The sequence below is a fragment of the Macaca thibetana genome, chromosome 1 (genome assembly GCF_024542745.1).
Source record: "Macaca thibetana thibetana isolate TM-01 chromosome 1, ASM2454274v1, whole genome shotgun sequence".
Lineage (NCBI taxonomy): Eukaryota > Metazoa > Chordata > Mammalia > Primates > Cercopithecidae > Macaca > Macaca thibetana.
Window position 1 is genome coordinate 33,837,734 of NC_065578.1, and position 18,256 is coordinate 33,855,989.

The window sequence follows — 18,256 nt, forward strand, 5'->3', positions numbered from 1 at the left end:
CCTCCAAGAATCATGAGATTCCTTTAAATCAAGGAGGGGGCTTAGGGTGCTGGGCAGGCAAAGTCAGGGGACAAGTGTCAACAACAGTGCCTAGCCTCAAAGACCTTACATTTTGGAGTAGAGGTGAGGAGGGACCTTAGAGATCATCTATTCAACATTTTCCAAAGTGTTATTGTAACCACAGCAGACAATTCCTGGTCAACTTTTTTTTTTTTTTTTTTTTTTTTTTTTTTTTTTTTTAGACAGAGTTTTGCTCTGTCCCCCAGGCTGGAGTGCAGTGGCACGATCTCAGCACACTGCAACCTCTACCTCCTGGGTTCAAGCGATTCTCCTGCCTCAGCCTCCAGAGTAGCTGGGATTACAGGCACCTGCCACCACACCTAATTTTTACACTTTTAGTAGAGACTGTTGGCCAGGCTGGTCTCAAACTCCAGACCTCAAGTGATCCGCCTACCTTGGCCTCCCAAAGTGCTGGGATTACAGGTGTGAGCCACCAAGCCAGGTCTGGTTCAACTTGCATGTAAGAAAGTTGTGAGTTGGTTTTGAGTCTGCCAGGGACCCTCAGGTCACATAACCAGAGCAGGCCCAGATGAACCAAGCGTGCAACCACAGGGGGATCCTAAGGGCTCAGTCCGAGGAGTGGGGACCGAATTCAGAAGCTGATGCTGGCCGGGTGCAATGGCTAATGTCTGTAATCCCAACACTTTGGGAGGCTGAGGTGGGCGGATCACGAGGTCAGGAGATGGAGAACAGCCTGGCTAACACAGTGAAACCCCATCTCTACTAAAAATACAAAAAAATTAGCCAGGCGTGGTGGCGGGCACCTATAGTCCCAGCTACTCGGGAGGCTGAGGCAGGAGAACAGTGTGAACCCGGGAAGCAGAGGTTGCAGTGACCCGAGATGGCGCTACTGCACTCCAGCCTGGGTGACAGAGCAAGACTCTGTCTCAAAAAAAAAGAAAAAGAGGAAAAAAAAAAGAAGCTGATACTACATGGCAGGGTCCAGTCAGATCGTGTGTCCCAACATCACCTCATTGCAAGATCCAATAAGATCACGCCTCATTATCCTAGGCTTATAAAACCTGACTCAGTCCCAGCTCAGGGAGACACTGCTTTGGAAACTACCCCTGGCATTCTCCTTATTTGTTACATGTAATAAAATCCCCTTGCTAAATCTTTCTTGGTTGTGGTCACTGTGTTGATACCCACCAAGAGACCGAACCCATCTGTGATGTGATGAACGTTACCAACAGAACACTGTAAGGAGGATGACAAAGGTTCTGCAGTCAAATAAGTCACATGAGAAACACTGGTGAGCTTGGGTTCCTTCATTTCCAGACAGCTCAGAGTCTTTACTATGCCAATGTGCACTGGGAACATCTAGAAGAAATCAACAGCTTTTCCCTGGTTTATTTGACCATGCAACTCGATTCTCGTGGAGTATCTTGTAGGACTCATGTTCAGCAGATCACACTTAGGCAAACTGATCTAACCAAACCCCCTGATATTCAGACAGGGAAACTGAGGGACTTTCCTGGTCTCACCAGGTCCCTGGCCTCATAAGAGTCAGCTCAGGACTCAAGGAAGGGACCAGTTCCCAGAAAGAGGAAGCAAAGATGGAGGTAGGGACCTGGGCCAAGGAAACTGCTCAGGCGGTGTCCAATCCCTGGTCTGGTGCTGCCTTCCCTGTTCTGTCTGCTGACATGAGCTCACCACCAGGTGCAGCTGAACAATGCACACTCTCTATGCCTTCAGGTCTCACTTCCACCTTCAGGAAACTCCTTCCGGGAAAGAGGGGGAAACATCATGGGCTGCACCAGGCGACTCAGCCCTGCTCCCCAGCTGCCTCCACAGCCAGAGGGAAGGGGCAGGACACTCGGTAATCAGCAGGTGCCAGGGCCTGGTTGTGAAGCACGGATGCTGGAGTCCAGGCCCGGATCTGCCACATGGCTGTGTGACCTTCAGAAACAATAGTTAATTCTCTGAGCCTCAGTTTCTACAGCGGAAAAAGAAAACACTGATCAGTTGAGACATTTCAAATGAAAGTATCCAGCAAAGTGTAAAGGATTCTGCAAATGTGCAGAGTTATTGTTACATTGGACATCAGATATGAAACAAACTTTCCTCTTTTTCCTAACGAGAGATCCTGAAAAAAGATTTATCAGATGGGTTACAGTAACCCTGGGGGCTTCCCTAAAAGGAGGTGTCTCCTATTTGGTTTAGTTTGACAGGGCTGTGATCTGCCAAGAAACAGAGATAAGACAGCATAACACTGAAGTGTTTATTCTAGAAATATTCACTGAGTGCTGCTATTGTGCCAGAACTTTGCTTATAGTCTCTCTCTCTCTCTCTCTCACACACACACACACACACACACACATGTACACACGCACACACCATGTCAGCTTGCACCTTCATCTCCAAACCCTTTCTCTGATGGTCCAGGCTGCCTAGAATGTGCTGCCCTCGCTTCACCTGGTGAATTGCTCTTCATCCTTCTCAGTTCAGCTGAGGCATCACTTCCTCAGGGAAGTCTGCCCAGCCTCTCCTCCCTCCAGGCTAAGTTGGGTGCCTCCTTTGTCCTGCAACCATGTAGACTGCCATCACTCATCCTCCTATCCCAGAGTGACTCTTACCTGTTTGTACACCTGTCCCCTCTAATAGGTTGTGAATGATTTGAAGGCGATGACCCTTGAGCCCAGCCTGGCTCATACAGGTTGACTGAATGAATATGTGACCCAGCTTTCAGTTCTCCCTGTTGAGGGAAGCCTCAGATTTTGCCTCCTGCCAATCCTTGAGCCAAGATTCCACATGTCTTCATATGTCCCCCCAAGAAAATGCATACCCCAAAGCACCTGAGCACTGAAGGTTTTGTAAGGAAGTCAGAGGTGATGCACACACCACAGCAAAGCCCCCCAGTACTCAACAGACACGTGTATCCCCCAGTCTCCTTCCTATCAGCAGTAGTCCTTGGTGGAAGACAAAATGAGGCCCTCACCCCCAAGATGTCCATGTCTTAATCCCAGAACCTGTGAATATGTTAGGTTACATGGCAAAGTGGAATTAAGGCTGTAGATGGAATTAAGGTTGTTAATCAGCTGACCTTAAGACAGGGAGTTTATCCTGGTTTATCAAGGGAGTCAGTAAAAGTATAAGAGAAGGCCGGGTATGGTGGCTCACGACTGTAATCTCAGCACTTTGGGAGGCCAAGGAGGGCAGATCGCTTGAACCCAGGAGTTCGAGACCAGGCTGGGCAACATGATGAAACCCCATCTCTATAAAAAATATAAAAATTAGCCAGGCATGGTGACACATGCCTGTAGTTCTGGCCACTTAGGAGGCTGAGGAGAAAGGATTGCTTGAGCCCAGGGGGTGGAGGTTGCAGTGAGCTGAGATGGCACCACTGCACACCAGCCTGGGCAGCAGATTGAGTGTCTCAAGACAAAAAAAAAAGTGCAAGAGGAAGGCAGAAGTGGAGGTCAGAGTAATGTGATGTCACTTGAGCTGGCTTAAAGATGGTGGAAGGGAGCCATGTGCCAAGGAATGTGCGTGGCCTCTAGAAGCTAGAAAGGATAAGAAAACAGGTTCTCCCTTAGAGCCTAAAGAAAGGATGCAGCCTGCTGACACCTGGATTTTAGCCCAGTAAGATCCACTTCAGAATTCTGGCCTCCAGAACTGTCGGATAATAAATTTCTGTTGCCTGAGGCCACCACATTTGTGGTCATTTGTTTCAGCAACAATAGGAAACTAATACATCCTCTTTCTTGCCCTTGCCCCATACCACGCCCAGACTCTCCTGTCTCGAACAATTCAGTTCTGGTCCAAAACCTGCAGCACATCTCACTCAGTTAAACAAAAGCCCTGCAGTTGCCCAATCTATCATTTTTTTTTTTCTTTTTTTTTAGACACAGAGTCTCACTTTGTTGCCCAGGCTGCAGTGCAGTGGCACAATCATAGCTCACTGCAGCCTCGAACTCCTGTGCTCAAGGGATCCTCACACCTCAGCCTCTCAAAGTGCTGAGATTATAGACATATGACATGGCACCTGGCTTACCCTCTTTATTTCATTTATTTATTTATTTATTTATTTTGAGATGGAGTCTCACTCTGTCGCCCAGGCTAGAGTGCAGTGGTACGATCTTGGCCTCCGCCTCCCAGGTTCGACTGACTCCCCTGCCTCAGCCTCCCGAGTAGCTGGGATTACAGGCATGTGTCACTATGCTCTGCTAATTTGTGTATTTTTAGTGGAAGGAGGTTTCACCATGTTGGCCAGGCTGGTCTCGAACTCCTGACCTCGAGTTATCTGCCCACCTCGGCCTCCCAAAGTGCTGGCATAACAGGCGTGAACCACCGCATTCAGCCTACCCTCTTTAAATAAAGAGTTCAGCAACCATTTGTTGTTACTCAAGGATATATCCTTTGACAAGCAACTAGTCAAAGCATCCTTCCCAAGCAGACAGTGTGCTCCCTGAGGGAAGTACTGGTAAATGCAATTTTCTCCATCTTATCACTTGTGAAATAAGAACACAGCTAACATGTGGGAGTACCTGCAGTGGGCCAGGGACTATTGTTAGTGCTTCACATGTATTAATTTGCTTCACCCTCCCAACAACTCAGTGCAGCAGATACTGGTATCATCCCCACTATATAGTAGAGGAAACTGAGACACAAGGAGTTTAAACAACTTGCCCAAGGTCACACAGCTGAGATGGTAATTCAGGCAGTCTGACTCCAGAGTCTGGGCTTTTAATCATCACAGTAGAGTCTTCCAGTATACAAGTAAATGAATAAATGAAGTGAACGTGGATGCAGGTATGAACGTATACCTATGTGTACAGATGCTGACAAATAGTCATTATGACAGGTCACCTGTGCTTATAATCCCAGCACTCTGAGAGACTGAGGCAGGAAGATGTGCTTAAGCTCAGGAGTTTTAGAGCAGCCTGGGCAACATAGCAAGACCCCATCTCTAAAATAATTTAAAATTTAACTGGTCATGGTGGCATGTGCCTGTGGTCCCAACTACTTGGGAAGCTGAGGTGGGAGAATGGCTTGAACCCAGGAGATCAAGGATGCAGTGAGCCATAATCATACCACAGAACTCCAGCATGGACAACACAGCGAGACCCTGTCTCAAAAAACAACGAAGAAAAAGACAGGGCACCTCCCCTCAAGCTTCTCACAGTCCACCTGGGGAAGCAGGGGTGAACTGCATCCGCAACCACACATAGCTCAGAGAGCTTTTCTGCGCAGAGCTCTGGGAGCAAAGGGAAAGGGCATCTAAATTGGACTGGAGTGAGGGGTCAGAGAGAGCTTTCTGGAAGAGGTGGCACTGAACCGAGTTTTATGGGGTACATAGATGATCGCTGGGTGAAATGCAGCAAAGGCACTGGGTCAAAAGACCCTGAGGCCTAAAGGAAAAATACAGGGACAGGACAGGGACACAGAGAGACAGAGAAACACTGACTGCAAATGGTAGAGGCAGAGAAAAAGCTACAGAGAAAGAGGCAGAAAATAGCTGATTGTGTCGTGAGTGGCTGCTCCCGGCCCAACCTCCCTCCAGTCCTGGGACAGAAAATAGCCTGGCTGACCCATAGTGTGCAAAGCATTTCCTGTGCAGCCCTGGGGACCCCTGAGCTGTACTTTCTCAGGGGTGGGGCTGGCTGGAGTCTGGGTGTGAGGGCAGAGAAGGAGGGGTCAAGCAGTCCTGGGCCTGGATGAATTCTCCAGAGCGAGAGTGGCTGAAGATGGGAAGGCGCTGGTGTGCATATGTCAGGGTCCGTTTCTGCATATGGGTGTGTGTGTGCCCTTGTCTGTGCCCATGTGGGCAACTGCACCTCAACTCATCCATGTGGCTAATCCTGGGTTTCCATGTGTCTCTACATGGGCATTGAAGGCCGGACGGGCACAGCAGGGCACAGTGGCCACCTCCCTATCTTAGGTACTCAGGCAAAGGGCAGCTATGAGCCTTCTTGAGGTTACAAGCCACCTCCTCTGGGAAGCTACCAGCTTCAGTGTTCCTGGAGCAGCTTCCACTTGATTCCTTATCCCGCCTGGTCCCCAAGGACACCACCTCCATGTATCCCTTTATGGGTCAATGAACTAGTCCCAACTTTTACTGGGGACTGAGTGATCCAGAAAGAACTTTCTCTGGAGGCCTTTCCTAAGGAACAGGGGGAGGGGTTGGGGGAGAGTTAGGCCTGGTTCCCAGAATCCAGCACATCTCACTGAGGAGGACACCTCCTTTCAGGAAGCTCTCACACTTCCCAAGTGACTGCTCAATGACTTCAGCCTAGTCCTTTTCCCCTGCCCCCTTGTGGAGTCCCTGTCCCCACCCCTGAGCCTCCGCCAAGGTTGCTTTTTTTTTTTTTTTTTTTGAGACAGAGTCTCGCTTTGTCACCCAGGCTGGAATTCAGTGGTGCAATCTTGGCTCACTGCAAACTCTGCCTCCTGGGTTCAAGCATTTCTCCTGCCTCAGCCTCCTGAGCAGCTGGGATTACAGGCACACACCACCATCCCCAGCTAATTTTTGTATTTTTCGTAGAAATGAGGTTTCACCATGTTGGCCAGGCTGGTCTTCAACTCCTGCCACCTGGGCCTCCCAAAGTGCTGGGATTACAGGGCTCACAAAGTGCCAGCCCCCAAGGTTGCTTTTTAGATTAACTATCTTTAAACCAGCTCTCCCCATCCTGTCTTTATGCAGTTTGTTATTTTACCCTCTACCCCTGTTAGACTTTTCTCATTCCAACACATGGAGATGGCTTTGAATCTAGAGCACAGGTCATTCCTATTCGATGGACCTGATTTCAGAAGCATCTTAGCAGTAGCTGAGTGACCACCAACGGGGCTGCCGCAGAAGGACTCCTGCCCGGGAGGGAAGCTGGGCTTTCATCTGCAGCAGGGCAGATGCACCTGCTGCAGGGGCAGTCCAGGTGAAACACCGGTTTTCAGGATGCCCAAAATGTACATTCTTGGGCTGGGCACAGTGGCTCACGCCTATAATTCCAACACTTTGAGAGGCCAAGGTGGTGGATCACTTGAAGTCAGGAGTTCGAGACCAGCCTGGCAAACATGGTGAAATCCCATCTCTTCTAAAAATACAAAAATTAGCCGGGCATGGTGGCAGGCACTATAATCCCACTTACTCGGGAGGCTGAGGCAGGAGAATTGCTTGAACCCGGGAGGCAGAGGTTGCAGTTAGCCGAGATCACGCCACTGCACTCCAGCCTGGGCGACAGAGCAAGACTCCATCTCAAAAAAAAAAAAAAAGGGGGGGGCGGGCGCGGTGGCTTAAGCCTGTAATCCCAGCACTTTGGGAGGCCGAGACGGGTGGATCACGAGGTCAGGAGATCGAGACCATCCTGGCTAACGGGGTGAAACCCCGTCTCTCCTAAAAAATACAAAAAACTAGCCGGGCGAGGTGGTGGGCGCCTGTAGTCCCAGCTACTCCGGAGGCTGAGGCTGGAGAATGGCATGAACCCGGGAGGCGGAGCTTGCAGTGAGCTGAGATCTGGCCACTGCACTCCAGCCTGGGTGACAGAGCGAGACTCCGTCTCAAAAAAAAAAAAAGAAAAGAAAAAGAAAAAAAGATGTATATTCTTTTGCTCGCCTCCTATGTTGGAGGTTTCCAGCCCACATCTCAGCCAGGATTACCTCTCCATGACCTTTGGTCTCATACCCTGGCCCATCTAACCACCAGTTAGGATCTTTGATTCCACCACATTTGGACCCATGGAGCTCCTATGAAAAGTCCATAGAAGAGTTGCTGGGCTGGATGAATGCCAGCTTCATTGGCCAAGCCATGCCAGGCCTTCCTGGCCTTCAGGGTCTGCTCCCCTACTCCCCTGGTTTCCAAGCAGCTGCACAGATAAGGGGTGCTAGCATCCCCGCCTTCCTAATAGGAGAGCAATGGAACTAACATTTGTTGAGCACATATCCTGTGTCTCCCTTAATCCACACAACAATCCTTCTAAAAGGACACTGTAATTCTGATGAAGAAGGGCTTTCCAGATATGGCAAGTCAGGATTCAGAGCCGGGTATATCTGATATGTGGAAAGGCCAGCATCTGCTCCTCCCAGCATATATTTACAAGGGGAGGGTCTGATATGGAAGGAGTGTGCAGGGGGCAGGCCTCTGGAGGAGGTCAGGGCCAGATGACCCTTCTCTGGCCCAGCTCCTAGGACTAGGGCAGCACCTCAGGAAGAGACAGAGGATCTTCTGGCAGAGGCCAAATAACTTTCTTTCCTGGGGGATTTTGTGAGAGAATGCTCACCAGCTGAGCTGCTTTGGGGGCCAGTGACAAGGTATGATCTGGATGTGGTAAAGGGAACCTTCTCCCGCCTTCTTCATGGAGCTTCAAATGGCTCCAGTTCAATAAAGACCAATGGAAATATGGTGCCACCTGGAACCCGGGCTGTCTGCAAGTTTGAGGGCACCAGGACAGCACTGGACACAGATGGAGTAACAATTCCTCCAGGGGCCCTACAGCCCTTCTGTAGCTTGCAAGCCAGGGCCAGTCATGAACTAGCAGCCTGTGCGCACATGAGAGGTAGCCCGGGGTCTCTCTGAGTAGGCAGAAGTCTGGGGTTCTAGAAATGGGGAGGAATATGAGGCAGAAAAAGTAGAACATTAAAGCCAGTGTGATTTCATTTGAATTCACAGGTTGATGAGGTCAGGGAAACTCACATCTCGTGCACTTTTAGAGATGGGATCAGAAAGGCCAAGTCACTTGCGGGGGTGGAGCTAATGCCTAGCCTTGGTCTCTCGAGCCTGGCTCTACAGCCACATACTTTCCAAGACACCAGGCTACTTGGGCCACTCTTAACACCCGTTTCCAGACCTCACCTCAGTTCCATTTTTAAGGTTAGTGCACTTCTAAGAAATGACCAGCCGGGTGCAGTGGCTCACAGCTGTAATCCCAGCACTTTGGGAGGCCGAGGTGGGTGGATCACTAGGTCAGGAGTTTGAGACCAACCTGACCAACATGATGAAACCCCATCTCTATTAAAAATACAAAAATTAGCCAGGCATGGTGGCACGCGCCTGTAATCTCAGCTACTCAGGAGGCTAAGGCAGGGGAATCGCTTGAACCCAGGAGGCGGAGGTTGCAGTGAGCCGAGATCACACCACATGTTCTCCAGCCTGGGCAACAGAGCAAGACTCCATCTCAAAAAAAAAAAGAAAAGAAAAGAAAGAAATCACCAAAGCAGAGAAGGCTGAGTCCATCCCTGCAAACCCCTGCCCTGCCCAAGAGCAACTGTCACACCTGTTCCTTCTTGGAACATCATCTGAGGAACCATGTGCCTTCTCTGGGAACTGTGACCCCAACCACAGGCCATTGCAGAAGCTGCCTCGTCTTACCTAACACGTCTTCTTCCCAGACACTATTTAGTAGTCAAGGGACACAAGTACCTGGGCTAGTGTGTCCCTTCTTTAGGATTTTTGGATTTAGAAACCAAATTTGATAGTCAGCCCTCTCCTGTGACTGACAGAACCTGGAACACAGACGACCTGGGGGTTATCAGTGGCCCTGCTTTCCTCCACCTGGAAGAAATAGGTCTGCCGGGAGAGGTTGGGGCCACCCCAGAGAGAGATGCGGAGGTGAGGGGCAGGGAGACAGTACTGGGGAATCTCACGTCTGTTGCCAAAGCTGCCCTGGGAACTAGTAAGGTCTTTTTGCCTGAACAAGTTGGATTTTGGTCACTTGCCTAAAGCCCTATCCAGCCCCCATATGCCCTTTCCCATCCATCCCAAGATAGGAAGGACAAAGGGCAGCAGCACCAGGGAAAAGAAAAGCCCTGGGGGCTAGGGAGGTAGAGGGAGGACCCCGTTAGACTGTCCCTTGGGTTTCTCCCAACAATGGCACAGGCAGTGACATTGTTTGTTTCTGGGATCGAGATCCCTCCCCGGATACCACCACCCCTTGGCTGGCAGTCAGGTGGGGTGGAGGTAAGAATTGGTGGTGAGGCAATTGCCAGTGTCTTTGGAAACCTGGTGCCCGTGGACCACCTTTCTCACACAACTTCACACAGGCAGGGAGGGAAAGAGGAAGAGATCAGATGAGGACAAGAGAACAGCTTGTTCTATGCTACAGAGCAAGAGAGTGACCCCAGGCTTGAATGAAAAGGGCTAGGAGACTTCAGAAACAACCTGGATGCTTGATCACTACTCAGACACCCCAGGGTGGCCTTGCGCAACCAGTTCTCTTTTCTTTGCCTCAAGATCTACAACTATGAAATGAGCAATGGGAGCAGAACATACTCTGGGCTAGAGACCCTGATCCCTCCCACGTTTGGGGAAAACTTGGCCTCACATGTGATCCCAGATAGGCTCCTAACCGTGTCACCTGCCAAGCTCCTATGAATTCTAACTGCTGTGACTGTCTGGGAACCTACCATAGTAGACCAGCCCACAGGGCCTTCCTAGACCTGTCCAACACCCATGGCCTAAGGTGCCAGGCTTGCTGAGCCTCCACTGTTGGTACAGCTGACGGGAAAGGACAGGAAGGTGGGACGGGGCAGGGAGAGTGAGTTATTCCAAAGGCAAGATCCAGCCCAATGCTGATATCTTGAGGCCATTTTGATGTTCACAGCAGACAGATTTCAGAATTAGGGTTTCAGGAAACAGGCGTGTTCAGAGCAGGATCCCAGTCCAGAGCTTAGGAGTACAGACACCCGACCCCGCTCCTCCAAGGGGAGCAGAGAGGGACGCTGACAAGGCTAATCAGTGTCAGGAAGCAAAGCAGGGCTGATAAACTGTATAAACTGGGAATGTGCAGCTGAGGTTAGATGGCTTTGGTCCGGGGGTGCCCAGGACTTATGCACACCGGGATGTTGGCAACAAAGCTAATAATTCCAGAGCCCGCAGCCCATGGAGGCTCAGGGAGCAGCCTGGCTAAGAGTGGTAAGATCGGTGCCTATAGCAGAGGAGGGAGAGACTTCGAGCCACATGCTGGAACTACAATCGACGATTGGGGGATGAGTCTGTCATTGACATTAGGGAAAAGCCATGTGATTGTCTATGGTTTCTGTGCCAAGGATGGGGGACAAAGGGAAGAATCCAGAGTGGCAGGTGTTGGGATAAAGAGTCCTAGGGCAGTTGTGTCTTCCCTGGGCCTAAGCAGTCACAATTTACACCTGTATGGGGGCCATAGAACACAAGGCAAACTCTGTTAGTCAGTAAGGCCTGGCCATGACCCATCCATGGAGCACAGGGCCTGCTTGGGCAGCTTTCTCCATCCAGCCCCAGAAGTTCCTGGCATTTGAGTGTTAGACCAAGTGTGCACTGGATTAACTCCACCAATGGAAGAAAAGAACCAATATCAAGAATCCAAACCCCATAGACACTCCAAATAGTAGAGGGATACTATGTCACTCAGTTCTCAGTCACCCAAATCCTTTTTCCTCATTAATTTATTTCCTTCCACTTATCAGGTTCCACGGTTATATCACACCCTCTCACTCAGCACCATTCAATAGGACATTCTGCAGTGATAGAAATGTCGGTCCCCACCGTCCAATACACTAGCCACTAGCCACGTGTGGCTAGTTAGGAGCTAATTTTTCATTTGTGTTCATATTACTTTAAATAGTCACATGTGGCTAATGGCTACCACATTGAACAGAGGCCTGGTTCTCCTATGCTGTAGGGCAGTAGGATCCTCAAGTCCAAACACTTAACTATATCTGTACACCAGCAATGATTAGAAAGGGATCTCTGCTCAGGGTAGGGCTGAGTGACAGAGACAAGAGGAGAAGGGAAAGAAATGGAAGGAAAACATGACTAGGTGAGGAGCATGTGCATTACCTTATTTTATCTTCACAGAGACCTGCAAAGTAAATATGATTAAGCTCAGATTATAAGTAAAGAGACAGAGACTCAAAGAAGTCAAATAACTTTCCTTGTCACACCATTAGTTAGGGCCAGAGTCAAGATCTGAACCCAAGTGTCTGCCTCCAAAGTCCATGGTTTTCCACCTATCAGACAGCTGAGAAAGAGAGTGGCCTCTTCCTGGCAGCGATGGGTCTCAGAGTTGAGCAGGTCAAATTCATGGGCTGCTAGACAGTTCTCTAACTCGCCTCCTCCAGAGCAGGTCTGCCCTGTTACAACTGCATTGATATGAACTTCCAGAAATCAGACACACCCAGACTCACACACAAGGCCAAAGGCACATGGCCAGAAAAAATTATCTGTGACTGTGCCATCCATTAGTGCAGATAATTAATGGTCTATTTGATATTCTTGGCATAAAAAAAAGGCAGAAATAATGCTTTGTTTGGGCTGATATTAAAATATCTCTTCATAGCCCTGCTCTCACTAATTCACTTGCTCACTGGCAGACCAGGCAGTAGGGTCAGAAGTGAGCTACAAGGGAAGGAGATGAGGGTGGAGAAGGAACTCACATTTCTTAGACATCTAATAAGTACCAGGTACCAAGTGAAAGACTTCAACTGATTATTTCAAGCAATGATCATCCCTATGAGTCAGCTCTTACTATCCTCATCTCACAGGAGCAGGACTAAAGCTCAGAGGGGTAGTGTGGTATATGCGCAAAGCTGCACCGCTGATAGCAGTGAGGGACGACTTCAAAATCTAGGTCTGCCTGACTCCAAACCCATGCTATGTCACACTGACCATTGGCAGAGATCTAGAAAGCCCATCGCTGCTAATAAAGTGATGGACCTCCTTTCCACCTCACTCTGGTATCATGCCTAAAGCCAGGCTTCTGTGTAGCCATCTCATCTCCCAGAAGTTCAGGCTCCCATGAGCAGGAGAGGACCCAACCCCCAACCCCATTGTGCAACCAATGACAATGAGAGCCAGGCGTCCCCTTTCTTACCCACCACTTTCCTCCCCACCCCATGGGGTGCTGCCAGTTCAGCACAATAGTGTATTCTGTGTCCAAAAGCCTCTGCTGGCGGCCCCTAGTCTTTTGCAGTCCCTCCAGACAATGGCAGAGCCCAAAAGGCCTGATAGCCAGTGACAAATATATGTGAATGACCAGCTCACAGGAAGTGGCCTTCAATAGTCCGATAGTTTCCTGTATCCTGACATTGTGAAGGCCCACTTCCTGTGCTGTCTCTGAAAATACAGCAAGGCAAAGCTGGGGGTGGGTGCAGAGGCAGGGTTTCCCTGTCTACCCCCTAGCCCAGGCTCCCCTATAATATGCAACTCTGCTTGCCTAAGGATGCCACCAGCCAGTCTCACCTGACTTCTGATTCAAGGGTGAATTCCTGGCTGGTCTCTGACCTGTCCCTTCTCCTCTTAACCAAACCCCACCCAAGCCCAGTCAGAACAAAATGACCTATTTTTAAAGATTTTACAGGCTTCCTCAGTCTCACCCCCAACCCCCCTTCCAAGTTCCCAGGCCTTCTCCTGCTGGGAAAGGCTTTCTCATGTCTACTCACATACCTTTGCTGCATACTAAACCCATTTCCGCGTGTCCGCTGGTCACTCTGCCCTGAATGATAACCTTGATAGGTTTACAAATGCTCATTAAGTCACCCTTCAAGTTTATCTTCCCGGAGCCAATAATCACAATGCCTTCAGCTTCCTCCGTGTTACAAAAAGCAAAGCGAAGCAAGAGAGCTGGGGAAACAGGGAGGCCTCCTTTATCTCTGGCTCCAGCTGGACTCAGGAAAGGCTCTCCCAGGTTGTGCCTCCCCGCAGCACCTTGCCTCCCAGCAGAAGCTGGCCCAAAAGATCAAGCGCACCTGCCAGTTACCAGGAAAGCAGGGGCAAGAGGGAGAACGGATGTCTTCTATGGAATGAGGCATTATGCTAAGAGCTTTCTCCTCAGTTACTTGGTGAAGGAGGTAGTAAATCCCTATATTAAAGACTAGGACACAGAGAAGCTAAGTGGCTTTGCCCAGGGTCCCACAGCTAGTGAGAGGGGGAGCCACGTGACCCACAGCCTAGTAAGAGGAAGCCGACAGTACCCATAGCCTTGCTTGGCACTGGAAAATGGTTTGGATACGGGGGAATGGGGAGGTTACTGTTTGCTCCCTCCTCTCACACCTGCTCTCAGGACCCTCATATCTCATACATGGAAAGTCATCTCCCAACTTCCTAGCACAGGAGAAACAGTGCTGGAGGCGGGCAGGTGGCTGCACCAGTCCCGCCAGCAGCCTGTCTCTGAGCATTGTTCTCCACGGTCAACAATGACGGCACTGAATTAGCCTCGGGCCATTGTGGTCACTGGGGTAGGAGACGTAGTGGGGGTGGGGGTACAGGTCAAGAGGTGACAACCCATTCATTCCCTCCTAGTCATTGGAGATCTGAGAGCTGCAGCCCAGTCAGTCAGGAGCCCTGAGCCCAGTGTGTCCAGGAATCAGGGAAAACAAAGAGGTCTCTGGAGATGAAAGGAAAGAGGAGGGGAGGAAGCCCCCACTGACTTTCCCACCCTCCACCCTCCACTGTCCAAGGGGAAGAAAGGCCAAGGGCACAGTGAAGCTGGGGGGAACAGCCAGCTTCACTGGAGGTAGAACAGAGCTCCAAAGCCCGCAGACCTAGGCTTCGCTTCCAGCACAACCACTCGCTCAACATGCGATTCAGTTACTTAGCCCCTGAGTCTCAGTTTCCCCATCTAAAAAATGGAGAAAACAACCCCTGCTTTGCAGGGCTCCTGAGAGGATTAAATGAGATATCAAAAGCATCCAGCCCAACACTTAGCCTAAAGGAGCTCAGTGGGCACAGTTTTCCTTCTCCTTCTTTTCCGGGATTCGTCTGCCTTGGGTTCCCAAGACTAATGAAGTCCACAGGAAAAGCAGGATGGCTGCCTTCTAGCCCTTTTCCAAGAAGCCAGGGAACCTCTGCAATCCTAGGAGTCTGTGGACCTGGCTGGGCAGAAGGCAGCGGGCAGCTGGACCTAAAGCATCCATCCTTCTTGCCCCTCCAATGCTGGCTTCTGGGCCTGGGGGGACAAGAGGGCATGAGAGACCTAGAACTGCTGACCCCAGAGGAAGATGCAGGATGCTGGGTGAGGGCAGTGCACCATCAGAGGACCCTGAGATGATCTCAAGACCACCTAATAGGGCTGCATGAAAGACTGACGGGGAGGTGGGCTTCAGGGCCAGGCAAAGCGCTTACTTGTCATCTATGGCCAATTCTGATTCCCAGAAAGTTTCTGAGCCACTTCCCAACCCGCCCTCAGCTTTTATCAGAAAACACATGCACTCAGAGAGGAAAGTCTTTACTAGAATATCAGCCTAAACCAACTCAGTCAGACAAGAAAATCTCCTGGAAAAAATAATAGAAGTGATGTTTGAACTCTCAGTGCTTTTTCTAAACCACTCCCTGCCAGGTGGGGTATGTAGAGAGCTGCAGAGCTCAGCTAAAACAAAGGTGGTGGTGTTACCCCCTTCAGAGTCACTGCTCATGGGGACAGCCTGGGTCACAGCCTGGAGGCGGAAGGGAGTCGAGGCTCTGATAAGGCAGGGGAAGGATGGGACAATGCCTGGGACCTGCTGACTGTTCCTTCACCCCAGAGACCACAGGGATAATCAGCTCACAGAGCCTTCCGGCCTCAGGCATTTAGTTCTGACTCTAAGGCCTCTTGTGGGAGAGAGGGAGGACCCAACACCAGCCTCTCCCCAGGGTGGGCTGAGCGCCTCCCCATTAAAGGCTCTGGCTGCAGCCACTCTCCTATGCAGAGGGTTCCCCAGCGGCAGCAGCCCGCTTCATGCTGCTGTCGTCTGTTACTGCTGAAATGTGTCCCCACAAGATTCATATGTTGAAGTCCTAAACTTCATATTTCTTCATAATATGACTGTATTTGGAGATAGGCTTTTAAAGACAAGATTAAGTTAAATGTGGCCATTAGGGTGGGCCCTAATCTAACCCGATGGTGTCTTTTTAAGAGGAAATTTGGACATACCAGGAGTGCACAGGCACAGAGAGATGCCCATGTAAACAGGCAGCAAAAGGGTGCCCACCTGCAAGCCCGAGAGAGAGGCCTCAGAAAAACCCAATCAAGTTGGCCCCTTGATCTTTGACTTCCAGCCTCCAGAACGGTGAGAAAATAAGTCTCTGTGGTTGGTGAGCCACTCTGCGGTGTTTCATTACGGCAGCCCTGACAAACTAACATGCTTCCCCTGTCTGGGGGTCATGAGCAACAGTCTGGGGGACCCCCTCCGCATACACTCCCAAGAGCCACAGTAGCCCGAGCAGGGTCCCCTCAGCTCAGTGCCACCCTCAGCCAACCCTCAGCTTCTCCAGCCTCCTCCAGAAATCTCTCGCTGCCTGAAGGCCAATCAGTGAGCCAGCCAAGGCTGTGTGCAGGTTGGGATTGCTGCAAGACACCAAGGCAGTCCAGGAAGGGCCTGGGACTCGGAGGGGGGCAGTGAAACAGGGGCAGAGAAGCAACAAACAGCACAGCCAACAGGCCTCAGGACTGAGGATCAGGGTACCCTCATGGTTCCCCAGCTGTTGGCCACAGGGTTACTGTAGGCCTGTTTCCCCACTACACTCCAGCACCCCTCTTAGAGCCCAGAGGGAAATCAGGGTCCTAAAGTGTGGCTCAATGTATGAAATGGAAAAAATACTCCTAATCACAATAACCAACTTTTCCTAGTGCTAACTATATGTGAGCCACTGTTCCAGATGCTTTGGTGTGTTTTCCTTGAATCCTCGCAATAACCCTGTAAGTCATACATTAGCCCCATTTGACACAGGAGACACTGAGAAGAAGCTTGCAAAGGACTGCAGCTGTGAGAGGCAGTGCTGGGCTTTGAATAGGAGCAGTCTAGCTCCAGAGCTGAGCTTCTTGAGGAGAGTGGATTGCAGGGTGCGAGGTGGGGTGGGGTGGGGTCTGAGCCCATCAAGGCCCCAGCATATATCAGCGAGGTGAGAGCCAGCCAAGGACAGGGCTTTAGGGACAACAGCAGCTGAACAATCCACCTTGTCATCAATCAACCAAATTATAAACACACAGGACTCGCATCTGTGGGAAAGACTGTGACCTCCTACCCTCCCGCACGTGGAGAAAACAGCTTGGAGAGGATCAAAGGGGCAGAGGTACCCTAAGAGTTGATCTTTAGTCTGTGTGCTGGGAAAACAAAACTGGGAGGGGGCAGGAAAAGCAGGCTGCAGCCTTCATCAGAGGTAAGTCACATGAGCCACCAGAGGGGCTGTGACTATGCCCTACGGCCAGCAGGCACCCAAGAGGGTTTCCCCTCATCGTCAAGTCAAGCAAACTGCAGGCCAGAAGCTGACCTTGGTTTGGCATGATGACAAGGTGGAAGCTGGAAAAGGGAGGGGGCATGGGGCGGCCACAGGGCCAGCTCTGCTAAGAATCCCATTATCTTGGGGGAGCCATTTCCCACTCCAGGGGTAGAAGGCGAATCGGTGATTTTCTCTTTTAATTGAATCCTTAAGAATGACAGACAAGTGGAAAGAGGGTTTCATATAAATACAAGATTTATAGTCTGCTTCTTGAGGAAGTGGGGAAACCAGAGCCTTCTCCATCTCTATTTTCAGTGCTTACAGGCTTCACCTGCCAGCCCACCCCACCCTCTTAGGCACGTGGCTAGAGGGAAGGCATGAAGGGGAAGATGGAGATAAAACAGAGACACTCCAGAAGCAGTGGCTCCCACAGGATCTCCAGGAAGTCATCTCACCCCTTCCCAGGATTCCTCAAACCAAAGGGTTGGTCCAAGGGTCCACCGAGACGCTGGAGAGCACCACCTGGTAAGTGCATTAAGAGGATCCCTGGGCTCAGACCCAGGGCCTCGCTGGATTCCTTGGAGTTTTCCCATCCACCCTGCTGAGCTGCTGCAGAGCTTTGATCACTACTACACGAAGGGTTTCCTGAATGCTTTCCTGAGGACATTGTTCCCCACCATAGAGTCATCAGGGTCAAATTCATCACGGGCTATCCTGGTCCAGGTCCTACCCAGGAGGGAAATGCAGTCTTCTGCCCAAGTCCCCGTCCCCTAGAAAATTAAGCCAGCAGTTTCTTTTGGTTCATCCCATTACCAGCCTTGGGGAAGGTAACGCTGTAGCAAAACACAGCTGCCATTAGCTCTAAGCTGCCAGGCACCTCAAAGCACACACCTGGCGGCCCTGCTCCTTAGCCTTCTGAGACCTGTCCCCACACCCAGCCCCAGTACCTGCTCCATCCCAGAATCACACTCCAGGGCCTCTTAATTCATTCAACATTTATTGACAATGATCATTTGTGAGGCACTCTGCAAGGGGCAGAGGAGTAAGAATTGGTCCCTGCCCTCAAGGAACTCACAGTCTAGGGGGGATACAGAC